Source organism: Bombus vancouverensis, chromosome 2 (assembly GCF_051014615.1).
Source record: "Bombus vancouverensis nearcticus chromosome 2, iyBomVanc1_principal, whole genome shotgun sequence".
Classification (NCBI taxonomy): Eukaryota; Metazoa; Arthropoda; class Insecta; order Hymenoptera; family Apidae; genus Bombus; species Bombus vancouverensis.
The window spans coordinates 19,341,601-19,361,852 of NC_134912.1; the positions used below are offsets into that span (position 1 = coordinate 19,341,601).

General features: G+C 42.3%; 1 protein-coding gene across 3 annotated transcripts in view; it reads left to right on the forward strand.

Annotated features, from left to right (window-relative positions):
• The window catches only part of Egfr (epidermal growth factor receptor), a 172,410-nt gene that overhangs the window by 81,796 nt on the left and 70,362 nt on the right, over positions 1-20,252 (forward strand). The window contains exon 1 of one of the 3 annotated variants that reach the window (XM_033336222.2): positions 12,364-13,489. The exons of 1 other annotated variant lie outside the window; for it this stretch is intronic. The gene's annotated coding sequence lies outside the window, so the exon portion shown is untranslated. Of the gene's footprint in view, positions 1-12,363; positions 13,490-16,773; positions 17,116-20,252 lie in introns of those variants that run through there. One more of the 3 variants, XM_076627882.1, reaches the window with a different exon arrangement.

Below are 20,252 nucleotides of genomic sequence, written 5' to 3' on the forward strand. Positions count from 1 at the left end.
AACTGTACCAGAGACTCCAATTATACTATTTTCATATCTCGCGCGTAATGCGGGCGTTTCTCAACTAAAAAATTGATGAGCAAATGTACGTATATAATATAGTTTTCGCTACACGCTCCATTAATTGATTACGTAACTGGATACGGCGTTTGTGTATAGAAACTCGTGAAGTTTCTTATTTGATTCCACATCCTGCCGCGCATGTTCCAAATCGTTGGAAATATGGCGTCGACTTGCATAATACCGGCGCGTGAAAACATTAATTATCGGAACGAGTGGGAAACACGACCGATTAGAACCTTCCTAGCGATTAACTGCAGAAGAAAACACGGAGTTTAGCGTAGCATTTTGTCCTACTATTATTAGACGAATTTTCATAATTACGTATCTTTATTTTAATTACAGAAACGTATCTAAAGAAATGTTTAAAGAACGTTTTGAAAATGTAGGTAAGAACATAAATTATATACTCTTGGAAAAACTGGATCTCATTTCAATATTTCATCAAGGATCTTCCGTGTTCAACTGGAAGATCATAATTAGCGTAATTGTACCCCTATTAAGTTAATTCCCTTGATCGCTCTTTTTCTTATCAAGGCCTTGATCCTAAGCAGGTAACGGTGTTATTGCGTCATAACCTTACGTGCTTCGTGAAAGATTAAGAAGAATATCCTTTTGAAAGAAAGTGGCTGTTTAAAAAGAATTGCTAGATACTAGATGCTGACCTAAACTTCTGAAAATAAAAATTTTCATTTTTTTCTATAACATTTACGATTCTTTTTAAATCTTAAATTTCGAACATTCTTCGAAAAAGGGAAAAATACACATCGTTGTCCGTTTTTAGGTGTAATGAAACCTAAAGACTTAAAAGTTCAAACATTTTACTTTATTTGGTATGTCACTGTATTAAATCTTCAATTGCACTTCATCGTCATATCCTAAGCGTCATTTGTGTCGCAAAAAACACCCAATATAAATCCAGTCAAAATCATTCAATTCGTTCTATAATTTTCGTTGATCGAAAAGCGAAATGCCTATAGCGCTCCAAGATCCACTTGCAACATCATCGCGGCCTGGGAAGGCAGCGTGATAATGGGCAGGTTGAAGTTCCCGATGCTTTCACACCTCCACGATGCACGAAGAAAAAAAGAGAGAAAGAAAGAAAAAAAGAAAGAAAGATAGAAGGTCGAGTCGGGTGAAGAGTCGGCTGGATCGGTTCTCGCGCGGTTTATCGCCCCTTACGAAATTCCCGGAGATAAGAGAAGCGGGTACCAAGGTACGTATTGTGCGAGCGCGTACGAGGTAAAAAGGTAAGAAGAGGTATACGAAGAGGGAAGAAAGGAGCCGACCGTGCTTGCTGTACCTGGAGTATGTAAGTCCGTGCACCTTCGAAGGTGTACGCACCGCGGGCAAAAATAAGGATAGAAATAGCGGCAATTACCGACAGGCCGAGAGAGATGGGCGTATTCATCATCCGAGGTCATTTGAATACCGCGAGAGAAGAGACGACAGAGGCGGATCGACGAAGAACGAAGAATCGCCGCGGAACGAATACGAGAAGGACGAGGAAACGAAGAGAACGAGTGGGACAGAGGCGGAATGGAAATGGTGTAGGAGGAAAGGAGAAGGAAGGCAGATTCTACGCCAGGTTGTACACAGGTATACGCGGCCGATACAGAAGGGAGAAGAACGATAGTGGACACGAAGGAGGAAAGAGGGAGGCAAGAACCGGTTGCCGAAGAGGTAAACACGCGAAGGTGATGTACCCTCCGTGCCTCTCTTCGTCACTACAAAGTGCCGAGACTCCTCGGGGATCTGGAGTGACGTTCCCGAAAAGTCAGCGGATCGGAGAAGAGTCGTCGAGGCGGAAACACGAGGGAAAGCACGAGACGTCCAGCCGATAGCGTTGCTCCTCGATCATATCGGTTTGGACTGGACTGAAATCAAACGCGAGGGCCACGCAAGGAAGAAGATACGACAGGTTTCTCGGTTGGAAAAAAAAGATAATAGAACAACGAATATACGTGTATAAACGTCCGGGAACACGAGGTTCGTGAGGAAGATGGAAGTGAAATTTCAGTGACGGATTTAATAGACGCGACAGGGATACGATGGACAGACGAGGTGGATGGATAAAAAATTACACGAATTCCTGGTTAGGATGGCAGGTGTAGCAACCTGTTATTCCACGATTCGGTTCTTGCGCTGAACGAAGGCCCAGAAGAAAGGCTAATGTTTTGATCCAGCGTGGATTTTACTCACCGCACGTCGTAATCTCGAGACGTATGCTGACTTTTGCTCCGGTTAATTCCCAAAAAAATTCTGGCCCCGGCTGTTTTTCAACGCGAACCGGGTGAAAGTAGCTAGCTCGCTGACTTTTAAACTGCGCTCGCGGCTTTCCCATAAAAAGCTGCTCCCTGTGATTCAGCGTTGCACGGTCGAACATGTGTCAAGAAATTGGCCGGATCGGCGAAAAAACCGATCGCGATCGAACGACAGCGTGCACCGGGACGTACCAACCTCCGACGGACTGACCGAGGGAAAAAAAAATGAGAAGGCAAAAAACAGGGAAACCTTCGAATCGATAATATACCAATATACGTTATTATTCCGTGATTTCGATTAAATTACCCTGTTGTTACTCACGAATCATTACTGGTTCGATAACTTTCTTTATCCGACTTATTAATGTCCGACTTTCGAAATCATTCGATAACCTCGTGCTATTAGCGGAACGAAATTACCCGTATCGTAACAAATAGTCGGTTAATTACAGAATAATTCAACTCTCTCTACACAGGATTCTATATAATACAATTCTTTACGTGTGTGGGGTGATTTTGAATTTGGTAACAAATTTTACAAGATTAATCTAGAATTACGCAGGGAAGAAGAATATTATAAAATTTATTAAACTTCAAACTTTCTAACGAAGCGTTCACGAGCAGTAATTTGCGTAACGCTATTCCCTCGTCCTCTTTGATAAATCACACAAATGCAGTTTGTTAAGAAAGTCGAAAGAACTGTACATATTTTCTTGTCCTGCAAACTATTTTTTCTCTTCGAAATCGGCATTCTTGCAACGGTACTTGTTCGCGTTTCGTATACTCAACATCATCCATTCGGAGCTCCGTGGAATCGCTTTATCAACGCACAGTAACGTAAGATGTTTATTGACACGTGTCAACGAATGCTAGTTAAAATCTCGAAGTTAACGTCGCGCGGCACATTGCCAGCCACTCTTTCTTTTTACCGCCTTTACGGCCAACCAAGGAGCCGCGCGATTTTCAGAGGAATGCCAGCTATTATTATCGGTCCGCTTACTCAAGTTCCAGCTGATTTTTAAATCCTCTACCGACAATATGGCTGAAGCTCGTCCGCGGAATGTCGATTCTGCCGGCGTAATTGAAAAGAGTTGCGCTTCTTATCCAGTCTGCAACTACGTCCACATTCTTAACGCGCGTCTAATCCCTTGTACCTGGTGCTGTTTCAGCTACTGCTCCGATTAGTCTCTTATAACACTCTTATAACTGCCTTTATCAATCCGTATGCCCCGTTCACATTGAGAATATTTAAATATTTTAGATACGATAGATAGATTAGATAGAAGATATTCATAACTTGAATAGCGCATGTATCTTTATATACAAAATACGATCGTCCTGAAAAATTGTTGTGTACCTTCCGAAAAAGTCAAACGATAAATCACTTCTTGGTCTTCTTGTGCCTGTTTATGCATTATTTCGCCGAATTACGGAATTTTCGATCCCGGTCTAATTAATCGGAACGAGAATTGATGTATAAGCACATGAACATAGTAAAACGAAACGTTTGTCAGCTCGGTGCAAGTTGCTACATTTAACCAGGCATTGTACGATTTGTTTTCTTCAAGTAGTCAGAGGATAGACAGAGAAAAGAAACGGTCGTGTTTAGCAACTCTTTTCGTTTCCGCAAATATTGGCAATCGTGGAACGATTCGTGGGAGGCGCATAGCTAAGGACGAGGCAAAGAGGAATTTGTCGAGCCGCAAGGTCTCTTCTGGTTGACGAGTTTGACGGGTCGACGGCTACTCGTTTCGTTTTCCATCATCCTTGAATGTTCGCGGACGCCATCGATGCTGTATCGACACAGCTGACGCGAAGATGGCGCTAAAAATTGAAATTATAGTTCGATACTTCTCAGAAATGCTTCAATAGCGCCTCGATAGTTCCTGGAAGTAACGTGAAACGCCGTTAACCTCAGAGTTTTAAACAAATAAGCGGAAGAGAATTAAAAGTCTTATTCGTACAGAATGTAATTTTTCGCTTTGCAAAAAGCATATAACCTTTGAGTTATATAGGTATATTATGTATTTTATAAAGTACTATTCCATAAATTACGCGTTACTAGTCGTAATGTTATTCAAAAATAATGAAAAATATTTGTGCAGCACAGGATCTTAATTTCTTTTTCTTTTTAAAATTTACACCAAGCATATAAAATTATCTCAATTTTTAACAAACCTGTTTTTCATTTGCTACTTTGCTGCAATGTACCGAACGGGTAAAAATTAAAAATACAAAAGTGTCGTTATATTTTCTTAAAAAGAGACGAACATGGACAATAGTCACTTTTGTTACGAGCTGCCAATTCTCAGAATACGACAAAACAAACACAAATTGCAGAACGCATCCAACACACCTGTTCCTCAATAAGTCAAGGATTGAAAATGCCATGGAATTGAAGTACAGTATCATGCAAGTCGGCTTCATAATCGTGTCCGTTTCTCGTGTTCTCCAGCCCCTCATTAGGGGTGACGACGAGGCGGTTCCAGGAAACGAAAACTCCCTCGCGAGACGGAGATTCTTAGGAAACGACAACAACGGAAAGACGCTCGTTCGATTTTCTACGCGATGAACAATGGCCCCTGCTGCTAACACGAAAGTAAAATACGAAGGCGCGGACAAAGGTTGTATAGACAGAAGAGGAAGAACGAGAAGGCGCGTTCGCGTTGCCGAAGGAAGGCGGGTAAGGAGAGTGAAACGAACGAAAGAGCGAACCAAGTAAAATAAAAGCACTGTGGCTCGATGGTGTTATCCTCGCGGCGCATCTTTTGCACGCTCCTGTAGCCAGGTATATTCGGTCGGAGCCCGTAAGTCGTTGTAACTCAACTTACGTATATACGAAGGATTCATTATCGGCGGAGTCACGTACTAAGACAGACGCGAATCCGCAAATGGACTAAATAAATAATTTTGCCAGGGATTATTATTAACGAGTTCTTGGAACCGACGCTCGATCTACGCGAGCGAACCGCGCTCCCCCTTATCGATCGGCTCTTTGATCGTTAACATTCTCGCGGAAACCTCGCTGCGGATCTTACTCTCTCGTTCTTCCTCTCTGTCTATATACATACATACGATGTTTCTTGACTTAGGCGACTATACTTTGATATCGTGCTTAGTGCACGTGTATCACGGAGAACCTCCATAGTATGTATTTATTTATCTATTTATGGGAAAATATATCCATTAGAGTAAACATGTCCTACGTAACATGAAATTATTAAAAATTCGTGCAAATTAAATTCATAAAAATATGTACTATTTCATACAAATAAAATTCTATACAAATTAATATAGATCAGGATAAGATACAGCACAAAAAGTTCTTAATTGCAGGCTTGGGTTGGAAGAAAATATCAATGGAAGAATAAACAATGGAAAAGTAAACAAAAAATAAACAAACATTGAAGAATAACATAAAGGTAACCATACACTATTTTATGAGGCTGCACGTGAAAAAAATCATAATGTCTCAGACTTTTTATTTATCTAACGCAGACTTTTGTATTCTTTGTATTTCTAAAAATATGTAAAATTATTATCCTATTAAAAAATTATATTAAAAACATCAAGTATACTTTCTATTGGGAAAGAAACCGAGCAAAGGAGGAAGCGTACGCTTGTGTATGCGATTCCGAGGAAAAATTCGCGTGACTGTCCGGTGTGAGGAATTCAAGGAACGTATGGACGAAGCGAGCGGTCGAGTAAGTTTTGTGACATAAGATGCAAGGGTTATTCAAATCTCGTCGAGCGGTGCGATTTTTTCCAAAGGCGAATTCCTCGGGTAGCGGCGCCACTGTGCTTTCGGAACCGGTATTCTCTTCTGGCCAACGTTATGGTCGACACTCTATGCCCGTGGTATACTTGGAAGCCGAGTTTCGCGGGGAGAGTTGGCCGCACGAACGAGAGAGGTTCACGGTGCGAGATCGCTCGAGGGTGCTTCGCCACTTTTCGTTGCCTCGCGTCGCTTTATGGTGTCTCAGCGATGAGTAAACGTCAGAATCCTAATAAGAGAAGCATAAATGTTGGCTAGCGAACTGGCAACGAAATTTATTTTTTCTTAAAAAGCTATAATTTCACGCTTCTTACGAAAGGTACATACTTTTATGTACACTAGCGCTCGTAAGTGCGGTACATGTAGATATACATATACTTTACATATGGATATATGAGCGTTTCTGGTAGAAATTATTCAGTTTCATAAGAATTATGCGATTAGAGAGTCGAGCGGAAAATTTTAATTCCCGTAGAAGCAGTGTGGTATGTAAATCCAAGTAGAACTTCCATAATACATTCCAAGTCTGGTATTTAAGAACTCCGTTTCTCGATATCCGTTAAATATTTGCGACAAATAAATGTGAATCCTGAAACTTGATTCGCACTATACATCTAATTGACATTAAGTAATCGACTGGCAATAAAGTAGCAAAAAGCTACATTCTTCTCGGTAGAGGTGTTAAAAACCTCATTATACCGAATGACGAATTTGTTAGTTTTATAAAACGCTGTCTGCCACTGCCAAAGTAGAAATTCGTGCTAATAAGCATTCTCACAATTCGCAATTCCAAATTAATCTACTTAGAGTATAACAAAAAAAAAAAGAAAAAAACTACAGAATCGAATTTTTGTCGACTCTAAAAATTACAAGATCGAAGTAAAACGATCCTCAAACGTTCTATATCAAAGAACTCGAAAACATTCAATTCTTCGACTCCTCGAATAATAATAATGACAATAGTAATAACGAAAATAAAGGTCAAATTCTCCATTCCAAGTTATTTTGCCGCCACTGCTGACAATCCAGATTTGCAAAGAACATTAATCCTTCGTAAAGCTTAATTCTTCGTGAAAACTCTTGAAAGTGTTGGCCATCCATAATACACCAGCGGTCACGCGATCGCAAGCGCGCGCGATCCCCCTGGATCCACACCGATTCTTCAAAGTCGCCGTGGAGGCCGCGGTGTATATACCTTCCAGTGCCACTTTTATCTGATTCGCGTACGGCAACGCGGTCGACGTTGCAAGAGGAATGCGAGGAGAGCCTTCGTTCGTTCGAAGCGAGCAACATCAGGAGAAGAGAAACGAGAAGAGAGAACAGGTTGGCGAATAAAGCAACGCGGCAGCTGTAAATCGCGCGTCGAAGCGCGAGATACGAGCTTGGCCCTGTCTCGCTTGAGGTCCGCAACGGCCGCCATAGAGATTGATCTCACGCTTCCTTATGGCCGTCATCGTCGTCCTTACCATCGGAATTATGGCCCTGATCCGCGTTGCGGATACGTCTGGAATTCCTCGAAAAGATCTACCCCCGGGCTACCTCGTTCGCTGACGCGCGTGCTGATTTTAGGGTTTATGTCATAAACTCTTTAACCACAAATGGATTCAACCGCTAGATTAAAATGCGCCCGCCACACGGCTCGGCAACTTCTTCTTTAACAATAACGGTTTTCGAATGGAAACGAATATTTGCGGTAGTTAATAGCGAAGCGTTAATGGACACCAACCAACACCAATGTCGTGTCAAACATACTTTGGTGATGTGCGAAATTTTTTCAGTTTTATCCATTCCGTTTATCCATAGAAGATTGTGAGAGAGTTTAAAATAATTTTATTAGTAAAAAGTAAAAAAATATGAATAACTTGTTAATAAAGAAGAATACAAAAATCCCAACTAATATTTAGAGTACAGTTATGGAAAAGGGTACGTGCCATTGAGAAATAACATTGAGTTGTAATATCGAGCCGTGATACTAACTTCCTCCCTCCTCCAATTCTAATATACTCAACCACGATTGATCAACCGGTCAATCACAGACATTCATCGTATACGAGCTGTGTTTAATAAACCGACACGAACCTTATCACCGATCGAGTTAAATTTCCAACTAATTACTTTATAATTATCGATGCCCATTAATTTGAGATCTTTTTAACGTCCCACGGCGGAGCGTATTTTGTCATCGCGCGTTAGGTCGAACGGTTACATTCGAACGAAGTGCATTACGCGCGAAAACAAGAAAACGATTGGTAAGAGAGGACGTGGAAAGAGAAAGAGCAAGAGAGCGGCGACGAGCGGTGGAGACGAGAAGGGAGAACGACAGAAAGAGAACAAATTCGATGACAAGGGTGGGGAAGTCGCGGAAAGAGAGTAGGAGAGGTTATGTCGCGGCTAAATTTAGGCCCACGCGTTCATGAAACCACCTGTTGATTCCTGGCAAACTCGTGCGATCACCATTATCGCCCCGAGACGAGTTGCACGTTCGATAATTGGCATTATCGTAAATAGTAAATCACTGATTCCTGATAAGTTTAAAAGTTCTCATTTTTTTTTTTTTTTTCGTTGTTTCTTTTATATCTGCAACGTAATTCAATTTGTAAATGTTGAATCGCCTTTTTTATACTTGAAGGTCCTCTTTATGCGTGTAGAAAGACAGTTAATTATTTTCTATTCTTTGTGCTACTAAACATAAATAGAAACGTAGCGGCACATGAGCTAGAGGACAACTTGAATCATGTTGTCGTTTTGCCTCGGAGTATCAATATCGTTAGGACATAAGAATAAATGTAACAATAAATAAATTCCGAGTAAAACAATGTCGCCGCTACGTGCAACCGTTAAACAAAGACGAATTAAAATTTTCCGGTACTCCTCCGACCAGTATAAATAAACGAACACAACTGTAAGGCGACCAGTTTATCAGTCTCAGTCTCGAGCGATCTTATTAGCGATCTATATACAGTCTTTAGCGAATCCGTTAGTACCGAGCGTCTTAGCGAGCATTCTCTGTATTTATTAAATATTTTTAAATACATTTGACGATTCCAACAGCGAGTTACCACGTCATTTAAACCTCACGACCAACCATCATCTAGTAGACTACCGAAGCGTCCTGTTTTGCGACCAAGTTTCCAGGACAGAAAAAATCAACTAAAAACATAATCACATAAAAGCTCCGCTCTCCAGCGGCTTAAGTCCAAAGATGATATTAAAACACAAAAAATGTAAAACGCCGACACATAACTTAGTATGGCTACGTCGTACCGTCGCGTATCGGTACCTTTGCCTAACACATCTTACCAAAATTCATAGTTTATTGTGAATACCCAAATGTATTAAAATGTATCTTGGTGTAATAAACATTATAAAAAAAAACAACCATCATCTACAAAAATATAGATTGAAATATCTTGAAATGAAACTGAGCAAACGATTCTCTTAATTATGAAGAAGTAGAATTTATGACCTTTTGTGTCTCGTCTTTTGCTATTCTCGTAACTATTTCGAAAACGTCAAATCTTTTAAATTTACAATAAACCATAAATTCGAAAGCAAATACTTCAAATTCGTTTAAATCCCTTTATATTCAAACGTTACGCTCACTTTCGCCGTGGAGCGTTCAAATCCAAGTCTATTAACTTTAAAATTCAAATTGTTTTAGAAATGACAGTTTGAAAGGCACGACTTTTCACATCAGCATTGGAAATAAAAGGATCGCCGATTCGGTTATAGTTAAGGGCTTTAAAACTTTTAAAGTAGCTGAAAGTCAACCTTCCAAGAAAGGTCTGGTATCGTGTCCCATCGACACACCCCTCTCCAATAATGACAAATGGAGTTGGAATAGATACGGACGAACTGCAATTTTGCAGTATTGTTCCTACGTTGTTACTAGTGTTAACGTAGTCGTGTCTCTCTATGGGGATCATCTTTGCGGGGGTGAACCCGACCATTGGCAAACAAATACCTCAGGGATAGTCAAACCACTTGAAGGGAACAATACTGTTGCTCAGTCAGTGGTCGAAAAAAATTGTTAGGGATGAATTGGAAATGGTTGGCCGAGGGTCGGGCATCGAACGATCGAAATGGAACATCGACAGGCACCTGCTAAGAAGCTACCCTCCTGCGTTCCAGAACGTCTGTGGGAAGCTTCTTAGCTGTATCATCGTAGCTTTCTATCTCGAACGATCTAGAGAATGGCGATTCTTTTCGAGGTTTAGGAAAGAATTTTTGGTACGACAAAGAGTCGGTAAGTTTTAACAATACTGAAAATTTAACGAAAGATTGTTTCCGACTGAATTGAGTGGTTGAAGTTCGGTTGGTCGATAAGTTGAGTTTCGTTAGAGAATTTATCGAATTGTTCAAACAGACGATTGAGTGTTTAATGCATTCGCGACATTGAAATAATCTCGTTAACTAGAAGTTTCTAGTTTCTAAGAAATTTCGCAGACTAAGAGATAAACATAATACATGAGATTAGTTGAGCGTAGCAAGGAAAAATGCAATGTACGTAAAATATTATGCATACGGTAACTGTTTGTGGAATTTCCTATTTCACGAACATCGATTAAAACTCATACGCATCGAATTGAATAACAAACGTTATAAAAATTTGTTGACTTATCACTAAAAGTAAACTAATTTCTTGAATATATGGTAATGTTATATTTATTACAACATTAGGAACTTACTTATGTATAATAAAAGAGCCAGAATATTATATAATCGCAATACGCATAATAATTATGTTACACAAAGAGTAAAAGCATACATTAAACATTTGCTGTTTCAACAAATTCCCGTTACGTTCGCGTCGATCTGCCGCGTCAGTTCGAGCTTTAGTTCCACGAAACGTCTCCCTTTTTTCGCCATTTACCGGCACAAAGCGTTTACGCTTTAAGGCATAACCTCTACAGAAAGAAGCACCAGGTCTCTCGACCAAGTACTTACCTGCGTTATTACATATTTATGGTAAGACGTTTTCGCGTGGTTCGCGGAAGAAACAGTCGCTAGAAATCCCGACCGCGATTTTGAAAATGTTTCTCCTGTTCTCTGGCAGCGCCACTGGCTGTGGTTTCTTCTTGGAAACAGAACGCGATGTATTTTCACGCCTGCCCAAGGTAGCTTTCACGTAACGAGATTCTACATTCTTGCGAATACAGCACTAGTGCTGCTTCATTAGGTATAGAGCACGAGCGGAGAGTTTCCGCGCCGATTGTACGAACGAATTTTTCTAACAATTCGTCGAATATAGAAGAACTATTCACTAATCGTCGAACGAGTTATCTAATTAATGGATCGAAATCAAAGGAATATGTAATCGTACTTCTTGGAACTCCTTACGCAACGACGTTTATTAGATTCACGAAACCTAAGGTAAAATTTTAGTTTACCAAAGGGCACGACACCCGATAAGATACCGCTTCCGGAATTCCCCTATCCTATGCAGCTGTGCACAGAAGGTATGGAAAGGTCGCCTGGTAGTCCACTTTACGATTCAAGCATTGACATAAAACTTCTTCTGGGAACGTTTACTGCGCCTCTCCGAGGGGTCTAAATCACGATCGTCAGGGTGACACCCACGCATCGAGCGCTCCAATTTTATTAAATCGCGGGTCGCAGTTCGAGCGGAGTAGCTCTTGGTATCTTCCTATTCCCTGCGTCGCGCTGACGAAAAAAAACAGAGTCAGGGAACATATGCTTTTTCCGAGTCCAGATGCACTGCGCGCGAGCAAATAGCTAGCAAGCAACCCTCGAATGCAGAAAGAAAGAGAGAGAAAGAGAGAACCAAGGGGGATCATGCTGGCCGTACATCCACACCGGAGAAGAAGCGTTTCACGTAGCTACAAAGGGGCCGAGAGTCGTGGCCCCTGCTCCGTGTGGCTATGTGCGCGCGTAGAGATACTTAGCAGTCGCTCTACCTGGCTAGAGGAGTAAAGTAGAGAAACCGAGTGATCCACGAAGGAAGAAGGACGAAGACGTTGGAGGAGGTGAAAGAAGAAGGAAGGTGAGTGCCGTGGTAAGGTAAGGCGAGGCGAGGCAAGTCGAGGGGTAAGGGAAGGGTACGAGGGACGAGGAGAGGCTAGGAGTTGTCTTCTGGTCGGTCGAGAGGGGTGGCGAGAGAGGCGAGGAAGTCTGACGGCAGCGAAGGAGAAGGTGGAGAGGCACTCTACGGTGGTGGCGACTCCGGTGCCGACGGTGGTAGTGGCGGTACCGAGCAACGTGTGCCGGTGGTGGTGGTAGAAGGTGGAAAGGGAGAGGCCTGAAGGTGCAGGAGAGGCGAGGAGAGGCTCCTGCCCAGCGTGGACCTGTGCGTCGTTGCATGGCCGACCTGGAGACTCGCTCTCCGCAAGGTGAGACGCGCGGACCGAAGAGGAGGCCTCGAAAGATCGGCTGGAATTCTCGTGAAAGCCGCCTCTTCCTTTCTCGTGTTGTTTAGCGCGTGCGCTCTTTCTCTCGGTGTGTAGTATCGTGGAACCGCGAGTGATCCGTGAAACAATCGTGTGTCGTCGTGGAAATCTTTGTTGTTCGGTTGTCGTTGCTCTCGTAGAGCATCTTCGTCCGCGGGATATCATCGTGGGTGGATACGATCACGGACGACTATCCAGGCAGTGGAGAACTAACGCGTGGTCGTCTCGAGGCGAACGGACACGTTGACACAAGGGGAGGCTCGAGAACTCTCGGGGTATTGTTGTCAGTGGAAACAGGTTGGCCGAAACGGTGACGATAAACTTTCGGATTTTATGTGGACGAAGGAACGACGAAGGAATTCGTTTCTCCGGTGTGTCCGCTCTCGGCAACTCGAGAACAACGGTCGAGAGAACGAGTTCGTGGAAGGAAGCGATGCCAGAACGACGCAGAATGCGCCGTCAACGTGTTTGACAGTGATAACGCGTGCGCGCGTGCACCTCTTATCAGCTGCGTAAATTCGATCTCGCGTGTCACCTCGTCAGTTGATCTCATGGACGCGCCTGTCTGGAGACGTCTGCTGTGTTCTTTCACGCATGTCGACCGTTTCGTGTGACGTTGCGTGCGTTGATCGTTGTTGGAGCACTTCTGACCAACTCGATTTCGATATCAGATCGCACGTCCGCCACGTACTATCCGCTCAAGAGGTTTGTTTCCTTGGCCACACATGGGATCACGTGGACGACGTTAGTTTTTCCTCCATATCGAAGCCTCGTTTACGTGAAAGTGCAATACGAGTTTGCGGAACGAATATCGACAATGTTCTGTATGTTTCTGCCGGTGCACGCGGCTGAGGAAAACTTCGGGGACACGAGTTACTTGTTTTGAAAGTGAACGTTAGTTCCCTTGAAGTTTCGAACGTGCAACGTTTCGAATGCCTTGTCTTGGATATTTCGTCGGTCGAATGATCACTGCCAGATAGACGGTGAGTGACTTTATACATGGACACGCGTTATGTATCAGGTGTTGGGAGGGAAACCTTCGAGCTGTGTACAACGATCATACGAAACGAAGTTCCATCGTACGAAATAACTTTATCGAATCGGTGTTCTTTTTTCTTTTTTTTCTTTCTTTTCTTTTTTATCATTTCGATGCAATCCCTCCTGTTCGGTTGTTTCTTACAACGTTCCCGTTACAATCGTAGGGACTACGAGTAGTCTAACGATCGTAGACTTCGGTTCGTAGCTCCATCGCACGTTCACGCGGCAACGGCGAAAGTTTCTAGAGAAACGTCTCGTCCACAGTCGAGAGACGGTCTCTCTCCGGTCTGGTAGATCGACACGCCTTAACTTTTCTTACGTACATTCTTCCCTCGTGCAACACACAGGCCTGGAGTGTATTCTCGGCGACATCGGTCGAAACGCGGCCTTTTGCGAGCCGACACCGAAAACGCGCAGCGACAACGAGACGCGCGTGTTTCCTGTAAAAAGCACGGCATACCGACGTTGCTTTTCAGCCAAAAGATTTATAAAGGACCGAGCCGGTGGCACCATCGCCATCGTGTTTCTTCCTCGAAATCGCGCGAGCCTAGACTTTCACGTACGAGTCGCGGCGCACGTTCGTCCCATAAATTCTGGCCGTGAACGTAAACAGATCCCCGCGAAACCATTTGTAGCTTGTCGCGGATCACTACGTGACCAGATATATAGGTTTTTACTCGGGCCGTGTCGACCGATCGCTCTTGATCATTTTGACACCGTGGTCAGGAAAAAGCACGATCCCTCGCGCGATCGACCACGATCGAATCCCTGAAGCTGGGGCTTCACCGTTCCCCTCATCTGAATTAGCGCTCGATCGACTTTACTCCGATTTCGCATCGCGGTCGTTCTGCAATCCGATCACCTTGTCAGGGGTGTATCGGGCTTAGGAACGACGAATTCGATACAGAGCCCAGTGTCTGAATAAATATGTTTGGCCACGGGCTTCTTCGACTTGTCATATCCTCCTTCGCGTATTTTCCATATCTAACCGTTTGTTCCATTTCGTTCGTGGATTTTCTATTTGCACAGATCTCTCGAAACCTTCCTTACAAATTCAATTTCTCTTTTCGCTATCAACGTACGCGCTACGTGCCGATCCAACGTTTCGACGAACGTTTCCTCGTTCCCCTCGATATGCCGCGTTCCAATTGCTTCACATAGTTGTTGCACACGTATATACTAACCGACCGATCGTTGGTAAGAAACTCCGTGTCGATATCCAGGCCCACGAGCACGCGGATTGCACAAGCCTGGAATTTCTTCTTCGCGGTCTCGCCGGGATCTCTGCCGCCTAATGTTTGCTGGATCGTTAGTAACATCGAGAGACTTGAACGCCAGGGTAAGAAGCCGTCGGCTTGCGTTGGCGGCAAAACGCCCGTTTGAAAAACATCGACTGCCGAGCATGTGACATCTGCCACTGCACCGGACCATTAGGTGGCTTACCTTTTCAAACTTCTCGAGCCACGGGGAAATCATGGACCCGTCCACCCTTTTTCCCCACCGCCTGTTTCCCACTGGAGTTACCCTGTGACATCTGCTTGTGTCGTCTCTGCATGGAATTTCTTCGGTTAACACACGTTGTTGGTTAATATATGACGCTAGACTATCGATCAGACTAATTATCGATTAGACCGCAAATAATTTCTGTATTTAGGGTTCCATCTTCTTTCTCATCGCTTCATTTCTCTACGAGCGCTTGTAAAACTATGACTTTGTGTAAATATCCGCAGTCTAGTTGTCACGTAGACAACGTAATGCTTGCTTTATCGTAATGAAACGAAACATACGAAGCTCGTGATAACAGTGATTCGATCTTTCCTGAGCCTCTGCTAATCTATTAACGACGTTTTAATAATATTATTTAAAAAATGGCAATGCCCTATAAAGCTTTTCATCTTTTAGTAAGTACAAGGTAATAGGGATTCGATAGCGATAAATTATACGCAGCTCAATAACGTCGATAGAGTTTGTTTCTCGGAAAGACAAATGTATTCCGCCTCATTTGAAAATCATAAAATAGGGCCGGGATGATTTCCATGTTTCATCCGGGTACAAATTTATTCCTGCGTAGACAAAGTGAAGAAAAGCAGCCGTATAATTTGTTGAAATGCACTAAACGAAGCCGCATTAGGTTGCCGGTGTGCGAACGTTCGTCACGATAACGAATGCCTTCGACTCTTCTCCGCATCACTCGACGACGGATACCACGTTTGGGATGTCGCTTTATGGTTATGCGTACATATGGATGCGTCCACTCGGTCGAGTATGATGTAGGATGCGTTCAGTGTTCTCGTGAAGCAGCGTATTGAAAGAAAAAAAAAAAAAGAAAAAAGGATATATATATCCTACTTCCTCTAAGGACGCGCCTACTCTTGAAACAGAGGAACTATAATCCGTTCGCGTTGTAGGTTCTCCAACCAAAGATAAGACAGAAAGAAAACAATAAAAAAGAAAACCTGACGAGGAATGACATTAGAATGTCATCCATATAATTAGAATAAAATTAAACGCATCGCTGAAAATGCAGTAGACTTCTATGTTTTGAGGTAATTTATGGAAAAATCCTGTATCGATGGAGCGTGGTGTGTGTTTTTGTAGATGCTGAAGAAACTCGGAATACCGATGACGTGAACGTGCAAGACGGCCTACACGAAATTCCCTTGCTTTTTCTTCGTCCTGAAAGCACGTTTCCCTACTTGCAGCCGAGAGGAGAACCGATTGTTAGAGTAATCGATGCAACGTGCATTGTTAGCGGCGGTTCCGCGCGCCACGGCCAGCCATTATTTTCAACGGAAAGACAAGACTCGTGTCGGTGATAAATACGTTGCGCAACATTTTTGCCTCTTTTCCGCTTACTTCGATTCCTTGATATCGCGTAATTTGTCACATCGACCAGTTCGTGCTGGATGTGGACGGAGTAACCAGCACGGTACGTCGCTGCGACGTAGGCGCGATAGTGTTTACGTTATCGCGACCAATCTATCTCAAATATTTCTACGCTTTACCTTTTGCTCGCGAGCTAAGTAATCATTCGATAAATATTATCGTAATTACGACGCTCGCATAATTTTACGTATCGTAAATCGATAATGATCGTTTTATCAGTTTAACGCTTCGTCGGTTATCATAATTTTATCAGTTTAATAACAAAATCTATCTCCAAATGCGAAGAAGTATGTACAATTTTTGTTAATTTTCTAACTTTTATGTATGACTTGATTTCTAAAAGAAAGTGTTCGCGAGTCTTCCAAGCACGAGTACCTATTTTTCTTCTGAACGTTCTGTAAAAAATGTCGTTACATGGCTTTCAACTCGAGACCTTTTTCTGTACCCATGAAAGCGATCGTTTCTGCGTGAAAAAGACTTGTGCCAAGTGACCGAGAGTTTACGGTTTTCCCGGACATAACGTGCAAGAGTCGAGAGCAGGGCGCGTAGCTTTTGGAGCATCTATGGGACACTTCAAAGCCCGTGCAAGGTCCTTGAGACCCATCTTAGTTAGAGGATATTGACGCCGGATCCCTAGGGGTTACCTCATCTTCTTTGTTATAGCCTGGATGAAAAGAATATACAGGTATACACGCACACAGACGTACTAGACTATTACTTCGAAAAAAAGTTTGTCTCTCTGGTCATAAAAAATGTTAATTTCTCCAGAAGAATTCGATATTTCGTTTCTCGACGATCATCGTTTCCTTTTACCCGTTGATGTGTCTTAAACGCAGCGATTATTAATCGATAATCATCCATAATTACTACTCTTTTTAATGAAATCGATATAATAGAATTCCATTAAATATATTTTGTTTTTTGGCCTCGTAAAGAAGAAAGAAACGTTTTCATATAGAGAGATGGTAGAAAAAACATTTCAGAGATTGTACGGTGTAAACGTTTAATATCTTGTTATACACGTAATTTAGATAAGACACGGAATTTATAGAGCATCGATGACCTCGTTAATGACGGCAACACAAAGATCTGTCGCTCGTTAAAAGTCCAAGACGTCACGTTTTACTGTTATTCTTTGCTCAATCCGCAGAGTTATTAAGACCAATAAAGCATCGGAAACCTTGCATAGAAACGCAAATCGACGAACCTATCGATTTGTTTACTCGACGGCGAGAAAACCTGCAATTTGTGCAATTTTTTATCGTCAAATAGAATAAATCTTTGTTTACAATACATTGTTCGTTGCGATTACAAAACCAACCAACTACGACAATCATCACTCGTCCTAATAACTGTTTGATAGCGTAATTATAGCAATTTCGCGGTGTCGAAGACGGATTGTCGTTGACAAGAAAGAGAGACAAGCCAATTGTCAGCGACCTTTTTCTTATGTAAGTAAGAAACTACGAATGCGCGTTTAAAGAGAAGTTTCTATAATATTTCCATAATTAATCAAAATTACTTGGAAACAGAATTACGATACAATATAATTGGCAACAATTCGATACACTGCGAGATAAATACTGTTACGAGTATTCGATAACCACAATGTAGAACGTCGGAATCAACGTCAGAAAATTAAGAAGACGATCGATCTTCATCGACATTCAGGATGTTGAATAATCGATGAACGACCAAGCGGTTAAAGTATTATCTACGTAAACGTCGAATAAATACAACTTTATATTCTGTGCAACTATATAACATATAGTATAGTGAATAGATATCTATACAAATAACGTAGAATCACGTTAGAAACCTAACTCCGATCGCGTAAAAATTTCTACGGAAAACTAAGAGCGACAATGATGTAAACAAATCGAACAGCACGCAAATCTCTAATTAAATAACAAACGAGCTTGCATATTGCTCGAAAATCGCGAGTCGAATCATAGCCCCTTAAATTTCACAATTGACTTACTTTCACGGCGACCACGTATCGCGGCAAACTCGCGACTGTTCGTGATCGGTTTTTGTGTTTCTCGCACGAACACTCGAGACGCGCGGGGAGAACATACGAAAGATCGCGTTTAACTGGCTCGCAAATCGCTCACCGAGTCGAATAATCGTCCGTACGTCTATAATAGTCGATAGGTGGCTGGTTGCACATCTCGGGAGATGCTGGAAGGTCCAGAGTCGAGGGAAAGGCGAGAGTGACGTCACCGGCAGGAATGAGGTTAAACCGATGCTAAAGTCACGCTCGAATGGTAGCTATAGCGTGGACCATGGTGCAGGATGCACGCGAGATGCATGGTCCTGCGAGAAGTGTACGCAGCGTCCCGGGACTCGAGGTTTCCCGCGAGTCGACCGAGCCGCGAAGAGAGGATCATAGATCCGTGATTGCATCACAGATATGTTGGACGTTGCGCCGTTCTTCGCAAGCACCTCGATCCTCTGCCAAGATTCGAGATAATCGAGCCTCAACCGTTTCTCCGTGTTTCTTCTTTGATTTCGACTGTGATATTAGCGAGATGCGATTACGATTCTCGCGATTTCTGGCTGATCGCATGGATCACGTTTGATCGTGCTAGAAAGGATTACTTTATGTACACATGTGGCTCACGATCGTACTTGAACGGCTTACCATGGAAAACTGTTACGTATACATCGTATGTGTCGTATAAAGCATATTGAAATTTCATTAATACCGTAATGGAACGTTATCGTCGTGATTGTATTGGTAATATTAAAAAAAGAACAATCTGAAAGTGTATACGTATAGAAGTTACAAGATATTTGCTGCAGACATATTTCTAATAAAAAGTTAGTATACAGGATGAATAGGCGTTTTAAGTGTACAAGCGTTAAAATAGTCCTTGCGAACATTGACGTTTACAATTAATATAATAGATAATTGACCGTTCAAGTACTTTTGCTAGCTATGCGAATACTTTTGTAGCTTCTATGTAAATTTTCATATTTCTTTCAAACTTTAGCAATATAAGTGCGTGAGTTAAAATTGATTCAATCTTCGATGCTCGAGGTATTCACCGAATAAATGATATTTTCGTTTCATGCGAAATTTAGAAACGCGCTTATGCTCGTGAGATATCTTGTTCGATATTGGGAGACGTATGATGCAGTATCGAAAAGATAAAGGGAATTTTATTAGTTAGCATTCACACCTGGTAAAACTCACGAACCGCTGTTGGACAACGCTCTTATCTCTTATCACGGACTCGTATACTCGTAACGCTCGTTCGTACACGAAGCTTTACTTCTGCTGTCAACATCTAAATGTTAATCTTCAACGCGAGTCTTGCACAAACACGCAACTTGCAACGAAACGAACGTTCAAAGGGTACCAGAGATCGTTTCAACTGAAATGTTTGTAAATCTGTCGGACATTATACGATCAACGCGTCTGATATTCTTAATATAATTAAGACTCAAACATAATCAACGATCAGTAGAATCATTGGCTTCGTTTGAACTCATATTCCATTTATGACAAAAAATTTCAAGAATTTGCTCGATATTTTCCCCCTTACTATTTTTCCTCTATTTAAATCGTACGATTTTGCGCAATTCCTCCGTAACATTCAACAATTCTATGGAGTACGTCCGATTTGTGTAAAAAGCTTTTATACTCATCTCTGTTATATTGGTAAAAAGAAATGACAACCAAAACGTCCAACTCTCCTCTTATTTATCGGCAAAGAGAAATAATTCCAGAACACTCGGATCTACTCTCTTTTATCAGGAAAAAGAAATAATTCTGTAATTGTACGATGTAGTCGCCGAATGCTCCGAAACCTTTGA